Genomic DNA, 17,125 nt, shown 5'->3' with positions numbered 1-17,125 from the left:
GTCCCCATAGCTCAACAAGGCTACGCCACTTGCTCTCAACACCTTCTGACGTCGCTTCGCCAAACTGAGCAGGCGGTTCAGCTCTCAGAGGCCACGCCGGCGGTGGATAAACATCTACTGCATATCTTGGAGGCTCGGCGTAGCCTTGTCCGCCGTTGGCGCCGACAGAAGCATAACCGTAAGCTCAAACTCCGCATAGCAGCCCTCACTCAGGAAGCGGCTGAGTACGCGGCCCAGCTCGCTGGCTCCAATTGGGTAGAACGCTGCAACAATGCCGCCAAGCATATGTCCAACCGCAGCACGTGGCGTTTCTTCAGGGCTCTCATCGACCCTAGCCAAACGCGCACAGAAACGCAAAAACATCTTCAACGTGCGCTCCACGCTTACGCGGGTGACGCAGATAAATTGGCACAGGCTCTTAGGGATAAATATATTTGTGGCCCGCAGGACTCCATCGAACCGGCGTTCTCATATGCAGGCTCGGAGAACGCAGACGGATCGTTGCTTTGAACTCCATGATCTGAAGGCGGCCCTGTCGAAAATGAAGCGAGGAACGGCGCCGGGTCGGGATCAAGTGACTGTTAAGCTTCTAGCCAACCTCCCAGACCCAGCATACCTTCACCTCCTCGACTACTTCAATCAAATTTGGGGGGGGGGGGGGGGGGGCGAACCGCTACCAATTGATTGGAAAACGGCTCTGCTAACTGTTATTCCCAAACCGGGCTAGTCTATCAACATCGAAAATGTACGCCCCATTTCGTTAACCTCGTGTGTGGGGAAGCTTATTGAAACAATGGTTAGGGATAGGCTTTCCGATTACCTCGAGGTCCAGCGCACTTTTGCTGACACTATGCACGGATTTCGTCCACATCGCTCTGCTCAGGACATTCTCCTACAACTCCATCGTGACGTCATTGAGCCGATCGAGCATCCAAGTAACGATAAGGTAGTCCTCGCCTTAGATCTTAAGGGGAGGGGCACTGACACAAAAATTTAGCATCTTGTTTTTTTTGTTGCGATAAGTAGCTAGTGACCTACTTATAACCTGTAGAAACCTCATTTGCTTCAGCGTGCGACGGTTGTTTAATTAGAGGGATTTTAAATGCGGCCAGTCGCAGTTTCGGTTTCAGCGAGTGCCGCGAAACGATGGATTTTGTGGATTTTGTGTGAACAAAGCTGACCACGTCACCGTCGGAGGGATATCACAGAGCAGAGCCGCCGTAGCACTGTCGAATCCGCATCGACGGCAGTTTCTGCGAACGCCCCCACGTACTGATCTCGTGAGGCACTTAATTAAAAAGCGACCGTGGATGTGACGCAGGCGCTGCGAGTGCAAATGCTACCGCGGCTAAAGAACGACGCGCGACGCTCGAGACGGTGGGTGGCAAGACGCGCGCTGGGAGCAGCCGGCCGGTCTGCCTACAGGTCCGCCTACAGATGTGTTCGGCTCAGCACTGCGGCGGATATTCGAGTGCCGCTCTCGTAAGCGGTGCAGATGACAATTTTTAATGCAACCCGCCATCGCATCATTAACTCCTTTCTCATTTAAGCCACTATGGTCGGGACTTGGGGACAATTTCGTGCAGCGGTAACAAGCTATCACTCGAGCTACCTGCGCCGGCCTGGGCCACTTCGCGGCCGTGGCCGCCGCCTGCACAGCGACCGTGCGGCTAGCTCAGTGAGCTTTTCGTGCCTCCGCCGCGTTTTCGCATCCAATGGTAATAAACAGTAATAAAAACAGAGTGTCTGGAATTGCTGTAGAACTTTGGTCGCGGCCAGCTGCCCGATTAGCTGACGAAATCACGGCGCCTCCGCCGCCAACGATCGGGTCGTTCGTTCTCGAGAGCAGAAGCTCCGCCCTCCGGCCCTCCGATTGGAGCGGCGAGCCGGGCGAGCCCGCGTAAAACGCCGGTAGTGCGGAAGCGGCAAACACAAACTCGTGACGTGTTTGGATGTTGTTTATTTACAATTGCGCGTGGTCCTCTGCTGGCTGCTCGGTTGCGTTTCGCACACTTCAAAATTGATTTTAAATATGTTCTAGGCTGTATTCGCCGCTGATATTTTGCAGATGATGTATATGTGTTCCCACCAATCTATCTCCGACGTTATCTCGCCTTCAAAATTTTGTGTCAGTGCCCCTTTAAGGGGGCTTTTGATAACGTTACCCACGAAATCATTCTTACCCATCTTTCCCAAACGAACTGTGGGTATAATGCTTTCAGGTACATCCGTCAGTTCCTGACTGAACGGCAGTCGTACCTCCGCATTCAAGGCAAGGAGCATGGCCCATACCCTCTCGGTACTCGAGGAACACCACAGGGAGCGGTCCTCTCCCCTCTTTTGTTCAATCTCGCCATGGCTCATCTCCCCCCACTGCTGAAGGATATCCCCGGCGTACGCCACGCTCTGTACGCCGACGATATCACGCTGTGGGCAACCCAGGGTTCCCTTGGCAGCATTGAGGCCAGCCTGCAGCATGCAGCATCGGTCGTAGATGAATACGCGCGCCGCTGCGGCCTCGAATGTTCCCCTGAAAAATCGGAGTACGTGCATCTTCGCCCCAAACCAAAAGATGCGACTCAAATCGCACTTTCCTTGCGAACCGGGCCAATCCCGGAACGCGAAGAAATCCGCGTCTTGGGACTCTTCATACACAAGAGCAGGAAAGTCGACACAACCCTGCGCAAGTTACGTATGGTTGGGGATCAAAAGTGGGCCGCATGGTCCGTCGGGTCTCGAACAAGCGGGGGGGTCTCAGAAGCCGCGATGCTTTGCGCCTCGCCAACGCTTTCGTGACCAGTCGGATCTTATATTCGACACCCTACCTACGTTTACGCAAATGTGATGTGCACACGCTCGAAGGCATTCTCCGCAAGATATACAAGCGCGCCCTCGACCTCCCGATCTCGACGTCTAACCAGCGTCTTGCAGATTTGGGCATGACCAACACGTACGGAGAACTCAAAGAGGCCCATCTCCATAACCAGTACCTGCGGCTTACCAAGTCGCACGCTGGGAGATGCCTCTTACAACGCCTCCACATCTCCTACACATATCAGGCAGAAGAGCGAACCACGATCCCAGAGGACTGGCGTGGTGCGTTGGATATCCAGCCTCTACCCCAAAACATGGCTAGCGGTACTCACGAAGGCAGGCGAACTGCGCGGGTTACAGCCTTGCAAGGACGCTATGGGTCCCGGCCTGGAGTATTCTACACGGACGCGTCTGGCCCTCACCACGGGGGGTGGTACACGGCAGCCGTAATCCATCAAAACGTGCCTGTTCAAGGGCTCACTTTCCGAGCACAGGACATTTCTCATGCGGAGGAAGTCGCCATAGCTCTCGCCGCAGCGGACCCCGCATCTCGGATCATTATTACCGATTGGCGGAGTGCGTGCCAAAATCTTACCAAAGGTCGCATCACCATTCGCGCTGCTCAAATCCTCAAGGGATGTTATTATATGGACCGCCCAAATACACGTTCCGTCATCTGGACTCCAGCTCACGCAGGACTAGGTGGTAACGAGGCTGCCGATGCCTCAGCCCGCGCGCTTGATTCCCGGGACCCTCCTCGCCCTCCATCTCTTGACGATCCAGAACCTAACCCGGTCAGCTCATTTCGCGACATCACAGCGATGTACAAGTCGAACAGGCTCCGATTTCCGCCTCCGGCGCCGGGCCTGACTAAGGCTGACGAGCGCTGGCTCTTACGGCTATACACTAACACGGTATTGTGCCCGGCTATACTAAAGCACTTCAATCCGGCCTTCTCCGGGGAATGCCCACACTGTGATCATCCGTTTGCGGATACTTTTCACATGGTGTGGGCATGCCCATCCAACCCGGCGGTCCCCCCAATCACGTCCCCTTCCCCCCCTACCCGTGAGAGCTGGGAGGCTGCCCTGCTCGGCTGCTCGACCTTGGAGGGCCAACGAGCCCTCGTGGCCAGGGCGCGCGCCGCCGCAGAAGCCACAGGGGTCCCGGACTAGGGACTCCTCCTAGAGTTTGTACAGGGTCGGCCCTTAAGGCCGCCCCTATCTCTCACTTGTATCAATAAATGTTTTTCACCACCACCACCACCACCTGCTGCTTGGCGTTCGCTTCGACCAATGGAGCAATCGCATAGACGCTAACTTCATGACGCGAGGGAACGAGGTTCGATTCCGGCCGCGCGAAGCGTTTTATTTTTTTATTTCCCTGCACCCACGATCATTCATCGTCATTATCATAATCGGAGAAAGTTGACTTTCCTGTAGGACGTATTAGCGTATAACGGCATCAGTGAGGACATTAAACGCTTCGCTTTAAAAAATCATTTCCCATGGTTTCCGCGAACTAGCGTTGCCTGGCGGACACTGCCCAAGCACGTGCGAAGACTATCGGTCGAGGAAGGGGAGGCAAGAGCAAGGGCAAAGCGGCTGTTTCGCAATTTTCGGCTGGTGCCTCGCAGGCAGCCCTTTCCGCGCGCTCTGTCTACCTTTTTGTTTTGTGTTCTTCTGTCACCGGTCTGTTGACGGGGGGCGCGAAAATTTTTCTGACGTGCCGATATATTGGACGCTCTATCAGATGTGGTGTAGTAAAGACTTGGGGCAGCAATGATGCCTCCGAAAATTGGCCCCTGTGAATTAGGAACCCGCTCGAATTGCCTGGAGAGAGAGAGAGCGCGAGAGAAACCGAAAGAGAGAAAACGTTTATTGAAACAATAGGGAAAGGGTAAAAAAAACAGACTAACACATGTGCAGACTGAGGCCTTTACAGACACTTTCACCCTGAAATTCGTGACGGTAAATGTTAATTACCCTGCCCCCCGTTTGCGAGTTCGGCACACATGCTAAGGAACGCCCTGCTACACAAAGAACAGACATTACAATACAAAAGGAACGCCTATTGTCGACTGCAGAGAGAAGACCGTGCTGCTATGCGACGACCCTGCGATCCAGCCCTGGTCCGTCCAGACGGCTGAAGACGCCGCTGGGAGCCAAGGCATCCTGGTCGTCGTCTGAAGCACACCGGCCCTAAACAGTGTCGTGCGGAACGGCGTTCCTGTAACTAGTTACTTTTTGGAGTAACGGAGGAACGCCCCCGTTCTATTAAGGGTCGGTGGAACTGTAAGGGTAACTCGTTAGGTTTATTAAGGAACGCAATTGTTCTGCTGAGTTTTGTTACTCGCAAATTTGTGCTGTATTATCCGCAAAGCTTCCCTTTTGTAACCCCCTGACTCGATTCCCTGCAAAGGGCCTGTAAAGTAATTTAAATAAACTGCAATGTTGAATAATCATTCATTAAACGCCTATGTATTGTTTCTTTCGACACATTTTCTTAAGCAAGAAATTTAATGATGTTCCGCATGGGAGTAACTTTCTATCTGCACATCTGAAGCGCACTAACCTAACTGCGCATTTGTAAGACCGAAGTGGAAAGTGGCATATGTGCTCCTCCCATAATAGACGAGCACCAAAATCGCAGTCAGATATCTTGGAGTTTGTCCGGTGCTCCCTGACAAAAAATCGTCTAGGAGCGTTTCTCTGGATTCTTTTTATCTCGAGGTAATCTGCTGCCAGCGGTGTTACTATTCGTATAATATACACACGTAGTTCAGTGTGAGTTCTAAATTTCTCACTTTATTTCGCCTCACGATTATCCGAAACCATATTTTAATTTTAAAAAATGAAATGTAACGTTAATGTAACGACACGTTCCAATGTTCCAAGTGGAACTGGAACGCGTTCCTTTCGCAATAAAGGAACTTGTAACGGGAACTTGTTTCATAATTGGGAAGGAACGAGGAGCGAGCTTTCGTTCCTGTTTTAGACAAACGTGTACAACGCTGTCCCTAACTAGGTCTTTCCTCTGGACACAATAAAGAGTCTTCCTCCTCCTCTCTCTCACAGAAGTTTGAATATCGTTGCTGTGACCAAAACCTAGGTTGCGAAAAAAATTCGCGAAAACAAAATAATATTTGGAAAGCGGCAAAAACAATTCCAGGTGGTAGAAAACGAAGCACGCTTCCTTGTTGCGAGTATTCACGGCTGCTAGTGCGTCTAAAAATGTACTTTGCGGGAAAGCAATGCGGCCTTTCTCGGCCATATTTAGACAGGTACAGCTGTTACAACTTTTTCAGAGACACTACAGCTTCATATATTTTTCATATTGTTGACGGTTAGTGCGGCGGAAAATGTGGCAGTCGGGAAAAAAACAAGGTTTGAAGCGCTAAAAATATATTTTGAAAAAATTGCAATATTGCTCATTTTCGAGAGCTTTTCACAGTGTGTTGTGTTCTGTGTAGAAATACAGACTGGGGCCCATTTGAAAAAGTGTAGAAAGGGAATGTATATCTGAAAACGTGTTCGGAGTACCTTTTTACGTTGAGCGGCCACCGCGGCCTAGTTGGCGGGCCCAAGTTCGCTTTAATGCAGTGATGATACCTCGGCGGCGACGAGAGGTGCGCTGGCCGCGCGTTTTGGGTTGTTGCATAACAAGCTGTTTTACAGAAGTGCGCCTGTCTCGTACTGGATTTCCGGAAGGCGTCATCGGCAGATCATCAGTTATATGAGCGCTTGAATCAGTTCCGCGACGCTGCGTTCGTGCAGACAGATGCAGTGGAGCATCTATGTCGACTGGCGAGATTATGGGCATTTAGGAGATTGCAGTTTTCACCGTGGTCGCCGACGTACGTAGGCGCTTTGCCGCATGAAAATCCTGGATGGCAGGGATGAATATGCATTTGATGTTCTTTTCGGACCATGTAAAAAACTGGTGGCCCTAAGTATCTGTCCCTGGTAAGTTCTCTGAAAACTGGCCTGCAGCTGTGAATCGCTTCACGGTACTGCGCTGCCAACCCCGTCTCGAGTGCTCTTCCATTTGACGTCGCAAAAAAGCTCCACTCGGCCGATAAATTGAACCATTTTATGGTAGCATAAATCAACAAAACATTTTTGTTATTGTGGCACTGTGATGACTCACCGACGGAAAATGGTAGATTTTCTGGGCAGCCGAAAATACGAGTTTCCAAACCTTCGACACCTCATGTTAAAAATAATCCATGGCTTTTGCCGCGTGGACAAGGCAGTTCGAAGTCACGGCATTCATCTTTGCACAAATGGGCCAGTTCCTTTGGAACAATATACTATGCCACGAAGGGTTTTATTATGACTGGCCAATTTATCCAGTGGTACAACTAAGGAGCATCTTGCACGATAAAACTATCATTTTTCGCGAAGTCTATAATAAGAGTCATCTCATAATATTCCAGGCTGCTTTTCATCATCATCATCATCACCATCGTCATCATCTTTATTTCTACGTGCCCACCAACAGCCAATGGCCTTAAGCGGTGGTGCACAGGATGAAACACAAAATTTGATACAAACACAAACCACTAAATATGTAGCCTGAAACGAGGAAAAATAAATAGAAGGAGAAAGAAAGAAAAATACGATCAGTGCACACTTCAGTCAAAGCAAGCTTAAACAAATGCAAATTGTTGTTAAAAATATCAAGGTGACTTGCCTTTTCATTGTACAGCCTAAGCTATCTTTCCATTGGAGAACAAGTATAACTGGTTCGAAATAAAAGAAATTCACGAAAAGACTTACAGGGAACTCAACTGATGACATAATCTCAACTGACATAATCTCAACTGATGACGTAAGGTCTTCACAATCAATGATGCTGTGTAAAGGCTTAAACAAACAATTCAAATCCGCGTCAAGCCTCTTTTTAGACAATGTAGCCAATTTCAATTTCTCCAATATGTTTTCATACTGATAGTAAACTCGGCGACCGAAATGCCTGTCGTATACAATTCTAATAAAACGTCTTTGTACATTTTCAAGCTTAGCGCTACTTGTTATGCCCAACCTGTTCCAAACAACAGATACAAAATGAAGCTTTGGAATCACCATAGTTAAGAATAGTCGAACAAAACACAAAGGGTTAGAAAAAGATCTCGTAATTCGCGACACAATTCCCAAGAGGCTGTAGGCCTTGTTCACAACAGAATCAACATGTGAATGAAAATGCAGTTCAGAATCTACAACAATGCCTAGATCACGTCTTTCTTTAACCCATTTGAGCACTGTTCCATTCAGTGTGTAATCATGTAGCACAGCAAGACTTTTTCTAGTGAAAGTCAATACATAAGTTTTGCTGACATTAATCAACAGCTTATTTTCAGCACACCAATTAACTATATTTAAGATGTCAGACTGAAGTAGGACGCAGTCATAATGCGTGCTAATTTCTCGAAACAATTTGATATCATCTCCATACAAAAGGGTGCGGGAATTTTCGACACAGCATGTAATATCGTTAATAAATACATTAAACAAGAGAGGGCCCAAAATAGATCCTTGTGGAACGCCAGAAGTAGAAATAAAAGGCTTGGACAGCACACCGTTAACGCGCACGTAATTACATCTACCGGACAAATAATCCATAATGAAAGTACAAAGTTGATTGCCCATGCCATATGCTCCTAACTTTTCAACCAGTCTCTGGTGAACTAAGTCAAACGCTTTGGACAGGTCAAAGTACACGGCATCAACCTGACCACGATTTTCAATATAATGACTTGTGTACTCCAAAAATGTCATTAGATTAGTTTCTACGGATCGGCCTTTATAGAACCCATGTTGTGCATTCCCGATCTGACGTTTAAAAAAGAATCATAGGTGATGAAACAGGGCAATTTCAAAAACTTTCGCGAAAGGGCTCTGCAAAGTTATAGGTCGGTATTTAGTGACGTCACATGAATCACCAGATTTATGTACAGGAACAATTACGCCGTTTTTCAGTAACTCAGGAAAGATTCCGTTCGAAAGAGAAACGTTGAAGATATGAGTCAAAACGGTCACAAATATCGTGCTGCATCCTTTAACTATGAAGCTAGGAATCCCATCGAAAGCGAGCGAGAACTTTGGTTTCAGTGCTGATATCGCCCTTTCGATATCACATTCGGAAAAAGAAAACGTGTGCAACACATTACCGCTGTCGTTTGAAGGAAAAAAGGTACAATGCGAGTTCGAATGAAAGGTGTTTGCAGACAGGACAGAATGAAAATAATCCTGAAAGCAGTCAGCTACATCCTTAGGTTTGTCCATCACCGTTCCATTCTGGGCTAACGTGATGCTCATTCGAGGTGTTGAAATATCTTTCACATATCTCCAAAATAGTTTTGGCTCACGATTTAAATTAGATTCAACTGAATGTATATGTACTTTTTTATCACGTTTGTAGGCTACTTTTACTAGAGCGCGGGCTTCACGGAATTTTTGACGCCAATATTCGCCTCGCGTGACCTTATACTTTCGGTGATACCGTAATTTTTTGCGTAGCAAGTGTTTCAGTTCACGTGAAAACCATGGAGGATAGCTACTTCTAAAACATCTATGTTTAGGTATAAATAACCGCATTGCTTCATGTACAACGCTTGTGAGGGCATGAAAATCTTCGTTTGCATCACTGATGTTAAGAACACGTGACCAATCATGATCACGTAAATACTGAAACAGGCCTAAATAATCACCTTTAGAAAACAAGAATTTTTCACATTCAAGATAGTTCCTCTGCGGACGATGAATTATAAAGGTGAAAGAGAAGGAAACATGCCATGCATCAGGCGCGACGAGTGGGTCTGCACTCGTCAAACATTCGCTGAAAGGAAAGTTTGACAATACAAGATCAAGTATATTGCCCGCTGGATTTTCTATGTTGTTGCGTTGAGTAAGATTTAGCAAGTGCATGAACTGTAGTAGCGATTTCCCTTTAAAGTCTCCACTCTGCAATGAGGTCTCAGTAGAATTCCATGTCTTTCAGGTGCGTTGCTTGCTGGTTGCTTATGAAGCGGGGCAGCTTGAGCTTTCCCATTGCGTCTGGGAGCTTCTCCTAAATTCGGCAGAACCTAAAATTTCTCTTTCTGTGCAGCCAGCACCTTCGATACGGTGGGTACGCCTGTTCCCTCCCTGTCACACAGCACCATGCCGTAACCTCACTAACTGAAAAATGGCGCAGTCCTCGGTCTTTCTCGCTTTCGGTTTTACTGCCTCACTTCGTCTGCGGCACCGCGGAAGGACGGAAGATGCATGTGGAATCACTTTTACCAAGCGGACAAAGCCGTTAGAACCAAACGAAACATGAGGTTTCTCGAACTGCGTGATCGCCCCACCTCTAACCTGCCGCTGGGGAAATGTTCGTGCAGTAAAGCAGACTTACAGCCCACCGAATGGGGCTGTGGGGGCCGCTCAATATACAAAAAAAAATTTCCCGCTTAAAACAAGAAGTACTCCGAAAAAACTACCAGAAGTAAATTTCCATCTTACGCCCTTCCAAATTGGCCTAAGTCTGTATTCTTGCATGTTCTGCCACGCACTGCTGTAAGCTCCTCAACATTAGCAAAATTGCAATTTCTTTCAAAATTAATGGGTGATTTCAGAAAAGACAGAACAAAGGGTGGCTGGTCGATCACTTCAATTTGCTTGAAAATTTTCTATATCATTCCCTGATTATTCTAATGTCGAGGTTCACCAATATCTTTTCGGAACAAAATTTTGTCTAACTGTAAAAAGGTTGGAGCGCGCCAAGGTGGGCCTCCGCCGCTACCAGCCCGTGCAAGTCGGCCAACTTTAGCGACATCTATCTACGAAAATATTTATGAGGGGTAATTCGTGAATATTATGTGGAATTTAAGCCTTGCGTACATTTCTATAAAAAAATTTATTGCTGAAAAGAATATAAATTTTTCGCAATGAAATCTCAAATTCGGCTTAGAGACCAGTTTTTTTATTTGAGCATAAATATTACAAAAAATACTCAAGTTAGAACCTTCACATTTTACCCCCGTGTGCTGCTTGCTTTCCTAAACAAACACACCACAATATCTGAAACTGTATAAACTACGGTTAAGACACAGCGGGCATGTAAGTTTGAAGAAAAACTGCTAAATGCGAAGTTCAGGTGCTCGTATATAAAAACAAAAAACACCTTCCATCTTTCTTAGATTCCCCCCAGATGTAAACATTTACATGTACTTGCTGTATCATCAGAAACATGTTGCACCATTTTGTTCCTGAAGTGCGTACAGCGCGAGAGAGGAGCCCTATCCGCCCGGCTCTCCACGACGTACTGTAGTGATAGCGACTCCCCTGAGATTTTCATAAATCATATTGATATTGCGTAAAGGACAAATGATCCTCCCACAGATACTATATCGAGAATGCAACAGAAAAAAATGCATTTTTAATGTCCACAATGACACTATAACAACCCATCTCTGTTGAATTTAACGTGTATAGAGGCTGGGGGGAAAAACGACAAAACTCGTAGGTTTAACCCCAGAATTTAAGAAAGTGGTCTCTCAATCTTTGTGGAACTCTCCCAAGATGTTGACCGCTTAATTTACTTTGGTTACAAGTAGAAACACCTTGCATCATATGGAAAGTCTGGGCCGTTTCGAGTGGAATGACCCAACAACATGGCGCGGTATGGACTCCCGATTAGTGTTACGCGTATGCAGGAGTCACCGAGGCAGCCGCAATCACTCGAAGCATGAGAAATCATCTGGCGTTGGCCACTTTAAGTAGCCCGGCGTCAGCCATTGCGACGTCGTCTTTCTGTGTCTCCGCATACGTGTCGATGTTTTCGTGGTGTGCGGAGCTCTTCTCGCGTCGTGATTCCAAATTCGATTTTTTTTTTTTCAAGGGGGGGGGGGGGGGGGGGGGAGGCTCCACCGTGTTTACTCCTTTATAAATTTCGGACTTCGCGTGCTTTTTGTTAAGACATACTTCTATGGAGTGGTTTAGCCCAAGGAGTTCCGATTGGAAGGTTTATCATTCGGCTAGGAAACCGCGTTGCCGTACCGGGTCCATCTCCCAGTACCGCGCACTTGTATACAATAGCCAGTCGCGCAGGGAGATCACCATCCGCACTATTTCGAATCCTGTTCGAGTCACGCAACCACGGCGTCTATTCGACCGGGGAACCTGCGTAGAAGCAGTAGCAGCCTGTACCCTGCATGGTAAATAATAGGTGCGCACCTGTGGGAGCTAGGCGACGTTACGGAGAGCTCTCGCCCTGTTTATATCCTGCAGCCGCCGAACTCAGTTGCCACTCAGAACTCGTCCATCCCTGACTTTCTTACAACTATTCCGCTCCACTTATTCATTGCGCGAAATTCTTGCGCACATATATTTCAGCGGAAAAAAGAAATTTGGCGATTTGGAAGTCCCGCAAGGATTGAACCATAGCGAAGCTGCAGGATTTGTTTATACGTGAGCACTGAAGTACACATCACCAAGCATTCGTGCAAGTTTGAAATTGTTTGAAATAACTTGAGTACCTTTGCTTTTATGTCATGAAGATATGTCCTTACCCTTAGTTTGTAATTATTATACATGTTTTTTTTTATAATTTCCAGACAACATTCATTTTTTTGTTGTTTTACTCTCTTTTTGAGTTCGGTCCTGGTTTCTGTGCGTTTTCTTTTGCTTTTTTGTGCGTTATTTTGAACGTTGCGGTGTACCTCGTCAATTTTTCTCCCTTATATAATACCTTCTGGCCCTTAAAGGAGCCATGAAGACAAAATACAAGTTTGTTTTCTTCGAAAGATTTCGTGTTTTATAGTGTCCCAGCGCTTGTCCGGATACAAACGATGTTTTATTCGCTGACAAATTAATCAATTTACGTTAAAATTTTGATTTTCTCACTTAATCATGTGTTTTCGTGGTGCGCAATGACATCACAGGAACCGACCGCTCTGCAGCCGATTGGAAAGCCTTGTTTACCGTTAGTGAACCAAGATGGCGCCACCATACCGTGGCAAGCCGGTTTCTGCCTCTGGTTTGTTTTTGACCGTATTTGAACCTGGCTTGTTTTTGTCCAGGGAGAAAATAATCGCTTCGTGAAACAGAGTGCTCGCTCGACAAACACGGTCACATAATACACCGCTGCTTGCGTGAACCGGCAAGTGTCGTCTAAAACTACCCCAAAGCCCCGCAGTCCTGTGCAACTGAACCGAGCAGTGTTCGCGCAGTACCAACAGCAGTACGCATCGGTACTTCTATGTTTACGTGTTCTTTCGTAACTTCCGCTGTCGGTCTCGTCATTCTTACTGCTTTAAAAAGAATGTGGCCTAAATTTAAGCGCAAATGGCCCGCCCGGCAAGCGTATAAGCTCTGCCTAATTTGTGTTTGCTTTTGCCGCCCTCCGCCAGTCGCAGAGCTGGCTGGTATGACTCATAGGTTCTGTTGCGGGAAATGAGCGAGTGGGTCGCATAGCCATTCCCTGTTTTCCTAATTATACAGCTTATTAGAGCGAAGTTTGAGTTAAAAGTGGTGTCAGTATGATTCTAACGACGCAATATTTTGAATGAACCAAACTTGTGATTTGTCTTCATGCCTCCTTTAAGGATTAAATAAATGAAATGAAATGCGATGGTCCGTCGTCGCTTTGCGCTCTGCTGGTAGTGGTCATCCTCACATGCATCGATGTCGTCGTGTTGTCAAGCGCTACCGCATTACATGTGCGGTAGCGCTTGACAACAGTTGCGGCGCAACGGAGGCGCGTATACGTGTACGGCGCATGCGCGGCGTTCCTGCAGTCGCGTCGAGGGTGCGTGTAGCAACTGTTGCGCAATCTGTGGAGTTCTTGGTTGCTAGGCAACGCAAGGCGCTTCTCGAGGTTTTCGCAAGTTTTGTTGTTGTTGTTGCTAAAACCACTGCGCCAGCCGGGGAAGCTCTTCGGTCACCGCAAGATGGAGAGATAACAATTTTATTTCTGGCTTGGCTCGCCACGTGCTCACGAGCGCTCCGCATTTTCACGCTACTCGAAGTTTTCACTTTTTTTTTTTTTTTTTTGCTAAAGCCACTACGCGAGCCGGGGACGCTCGTCGATGACAGCGAGAGAGAGAGAGAGAGAGAGTAGCCTTTTCTGGCGAGGCTCGGCACGTGCTCACGAGCGCTCGGCATTTTCTCGCTACCCGGAGTTTTCGCCTTCTCTTTAAAGGAGCCATGAAGAGAAAATACAACTTCGTGTAATTTGAAAGAACTAGGATTCAGTATCTCACTCACCTCATTACAGCCACAAAAGATGTTTTTTAACGAAAAAAAAGCAAGAAGTATTTAAAAACATTCAAATTTTGCGCCACGGTGACGTGTTATGAGCAAGGATGACGTCATACGGGCCAACAATATAACATAATTTTCAGTGCGTTAACTGCACGTTAGCATTCAAGTGATGCGGTCAAATGGAACTAGAGGCCCCATTACAGACGTCCAGTCATATGTCGTCGCGACAGGTCAGTTAGGCGGCCGCCAATCGCACAAACAAGGTTCCGTGACGTCATAGAAAAGTTGCGGGAAATTGGCTAGGGGGTCGCGACTGCTTCAGACGTTTTCTTTAATATCTCCGTTATTTTTTTGAAGATTGCAATGATATTGGTATCATTGTTATCGGGCCTAAGCAGTCTTTCTAATAAACCCAACTTGTATTTTGTCTTCATGGCTCCTTTAATAAAGCCACTGCGCGTGCCGGGGATCGTCGGCGGTCGCCGCGAGGCACGCGCTCACGAGCGCTCGGCATGTTCTTGGTATTTTTAACGCATAATGCGTTACGCGTTATTCGCCACACATTCCGGCCAGCCACAATAGCTCCGCTGTTGAAAGATGATTTGCGTGGAAAGCACAGCCTAGAAGAACCCACGCATTTTTCCTGTCGCTTTTAGAGGCCATTGCAGGAAGAAATTTATTAGACAGCAGGTGTCAATTACCCGCAGTAGTTAACTACTCACGTCGTCAAAGGAACAATGTAAGTATAAGTTCACATCCCAAACCGAACAACAAACGCACAGTTTTCGGGAAAAGTTCCCAGCCGCGGCGACCTTTGGCGAGCGTCTGCCCGACCCTTGGATTGCAGCGCCGCGATAACGGAGCGCGGTTGTCCCGGGTGCGTTTTCTGTGGCCTGGGAACTTCTCGGCAGGACTGTACATCTCCCATCCAAAGCGCAGGCTAATTTTATCAGCGTTTTAGCAGAGCGGGTACCGTACGCTAACCCTACGGCAGCGGGCAGCGGGGCCGGACTGGGCGGGTGCAAATTCGTTACGGTAGGGTGGATTAGTTCCGCGGGCCGGCCTTTGCTACGCCTGCGCATGCGCTCCGGTGAGGGGCAACCTCGTCGCCCTCCCCGCGCGGGCCGGCGCAGTCAGGTGTCGGTAACCCGCCGCCGTAGCGGCAGCCTCCGATAGCCGCTATGCTAAAACTCTGTATTCGAACGGAATAAGAGGCATGACGTTTTGGCCGCGCCAATTACGTAATCCCGTATGGAAGAAGCGTGCGCTCCGGCTTACAAAGCGTTTAGCAATATACAACTGCGGGTATATGCCACTCTGTGGGTACGTGACACTTTTTCAGACTTGATACCGTAGGCACACAGGATCCCTAGTATACGGCAGCAGATTTCTTATTGTGTAAGGCAACAAAAGCCCCTCTGCGTTTTATGAAGGACACAGGTTTAGCTGAGAGACTCTAGTGCCCACAAAGGGACTAAAGTGTGTGCGCGACCCCGCTCCTATCCCCCCTTTTTCGCCTGCCATCTCTTTTATCCCCTGAACACCCCTTCCCCAGTGCCGAGTAGCAATCCGGGCTCTAAGCCTGGATAACCTCTCGGCCTTTCCTTTCGCTTTTCTCCTCCTCTCCTCCTTCTTATTGTGTACCCTCCTAGTGATTGTGTTCCAGGTGTTCAAGCGATTGCTTGATTGATTGATTGATTGATTGATTGATTGATTGATTGATTGATTGATTGATTGATTGATTGATTGATTGATTGATCGATCGATCGATCGATCGATTTAACAACATGAACCACTAACGTGCGTGCGTGTATGTGGCTGCGTGTGTGTGTATGTGTGACAACAATGAAGGGTCGCGTATCTTCACGGCCAACCAAGCGTCGACAAGGACGCGGCGACTGCTTATGGGTATTAACTAATTACTGGCGACTCCAAGACCTGAAACGTGCCACTGACGGCCGACTCTGTAATAACAACGGAGGCCCTCACTCACAGGACTGCGTTGGCTGCCTGCGCTGACGGAAAGATACAACAATTAGTGCAGCAGTACCTACGTGTTGACCAAGAGGAAAAATTGGCCGCGTATCTGCTTCTTTCGTTGCAAATGTCGTCAAAAGACGATAGTCTTTATCGACTTTTGCCAAGTAAACTCCTCCAATCGCTTTCCCGCCCACCTCTCATGTTGTTCCTCTTGCGTCGCGCTCCTCCCAAGGTAAAGACGCCAAAGTTTTGCTTAAATAATTTTAGATTTCCCGCGTTCCACTGCTCCAAACCGGGTGTCGCGATGCCAAAGCTGCCGTACGGCGAAGACGCGCGTGAATCGAGGCGCCCTACTTCAACATTTATAGAACCGTGTTTCCCTACCCCACGTGCGTTTCAAGCAGAACGTGGAACCTATCTAGTGGAAACTTTCGTAACTGTTGCCAGTTGATTTCTTAGAATGCCGCAAGAAGCTATAGTGGCGCGGGCGACAGCAGGCGACGGCGAAGTGAATTTTTTTTCTGCAGTTGATGAAGTATTTAATCTCGCAAAAGTCAAGCATGTTTGATTTTTTTTATAAAGGAACACTGCCAATATCACTTCTGTATTAATTTGTTGTCTTATATTTGCGTAATGTCTTGTTCTTATTCAACAATATTGACAAGTATGAACATTACGCCGGACTTAGACGGCTAGATTTAGCTGTGACTATATAAGACTATTGCGCAGGTGTTGTTTTGCTTTGGCCGGGTGGCTGAATCGACTCACAGACAGACAGGTGGACAGACAGACATACAGACAGACCAAAATTTCCGGGTTTAAGTAGCCCAAGAAAGACTATCGTCTTTAAAAAAAACCAAGAAAGAAACATCCCCCTCGCGAGGGGCACGATCAAATGCAGAGCATTTCCGCGGGGGGCGCGCCTGCAAGTCGTATGGATTACGTATTGGTTGTTGTTGTAATTGTTGTCTTCCAGCGAAGACATTGTCGATGAAGTCGATGGTGAAACGTTAAACGTGCCGTGAACCCCCTGCCGCGGCTATGACGCAACGTGGCGCGGCTATGACGCAACACAATCCAACACA

General features: G+C 47.6%; 1 pseudogene; it reads left to right on the top strand.

Moving 5' to 3' along the window:
* The first annotated feature begins 2,355 nt into the window (after positions 1-2,355).
* Positions 2,356-4,034, top strand: LOC144173506 (uncharacterized; annotated as a pseudogene).
* Positions 4,035-17,125: the final 13,091 nt, after the last annotated feature.

This window comes from Haemaphysalis longicornis, unplaced genomic scaffold (assembly GCF_048455015.1).
Source record: "Haemaphysalis longicornis isolate Haplotype H1 unplaced genomic scaffold, Haemaphysalis longicornis Haplotype H1 scaffold_3, whole genome shotgun sequence".
Classification (NCBI taxonomy): domain Eukaryota; kingdom Metazoa; phylum Arthropoda; class Arachnida; order Ixodida; family Ixodidae; genus Haemaphysalis; species Haemaphysalis longicornis.
Note: the sequence above shows the minus strand (reverse complement) of the source record. Positions and strands in the feature narration are given on the sequence as shown.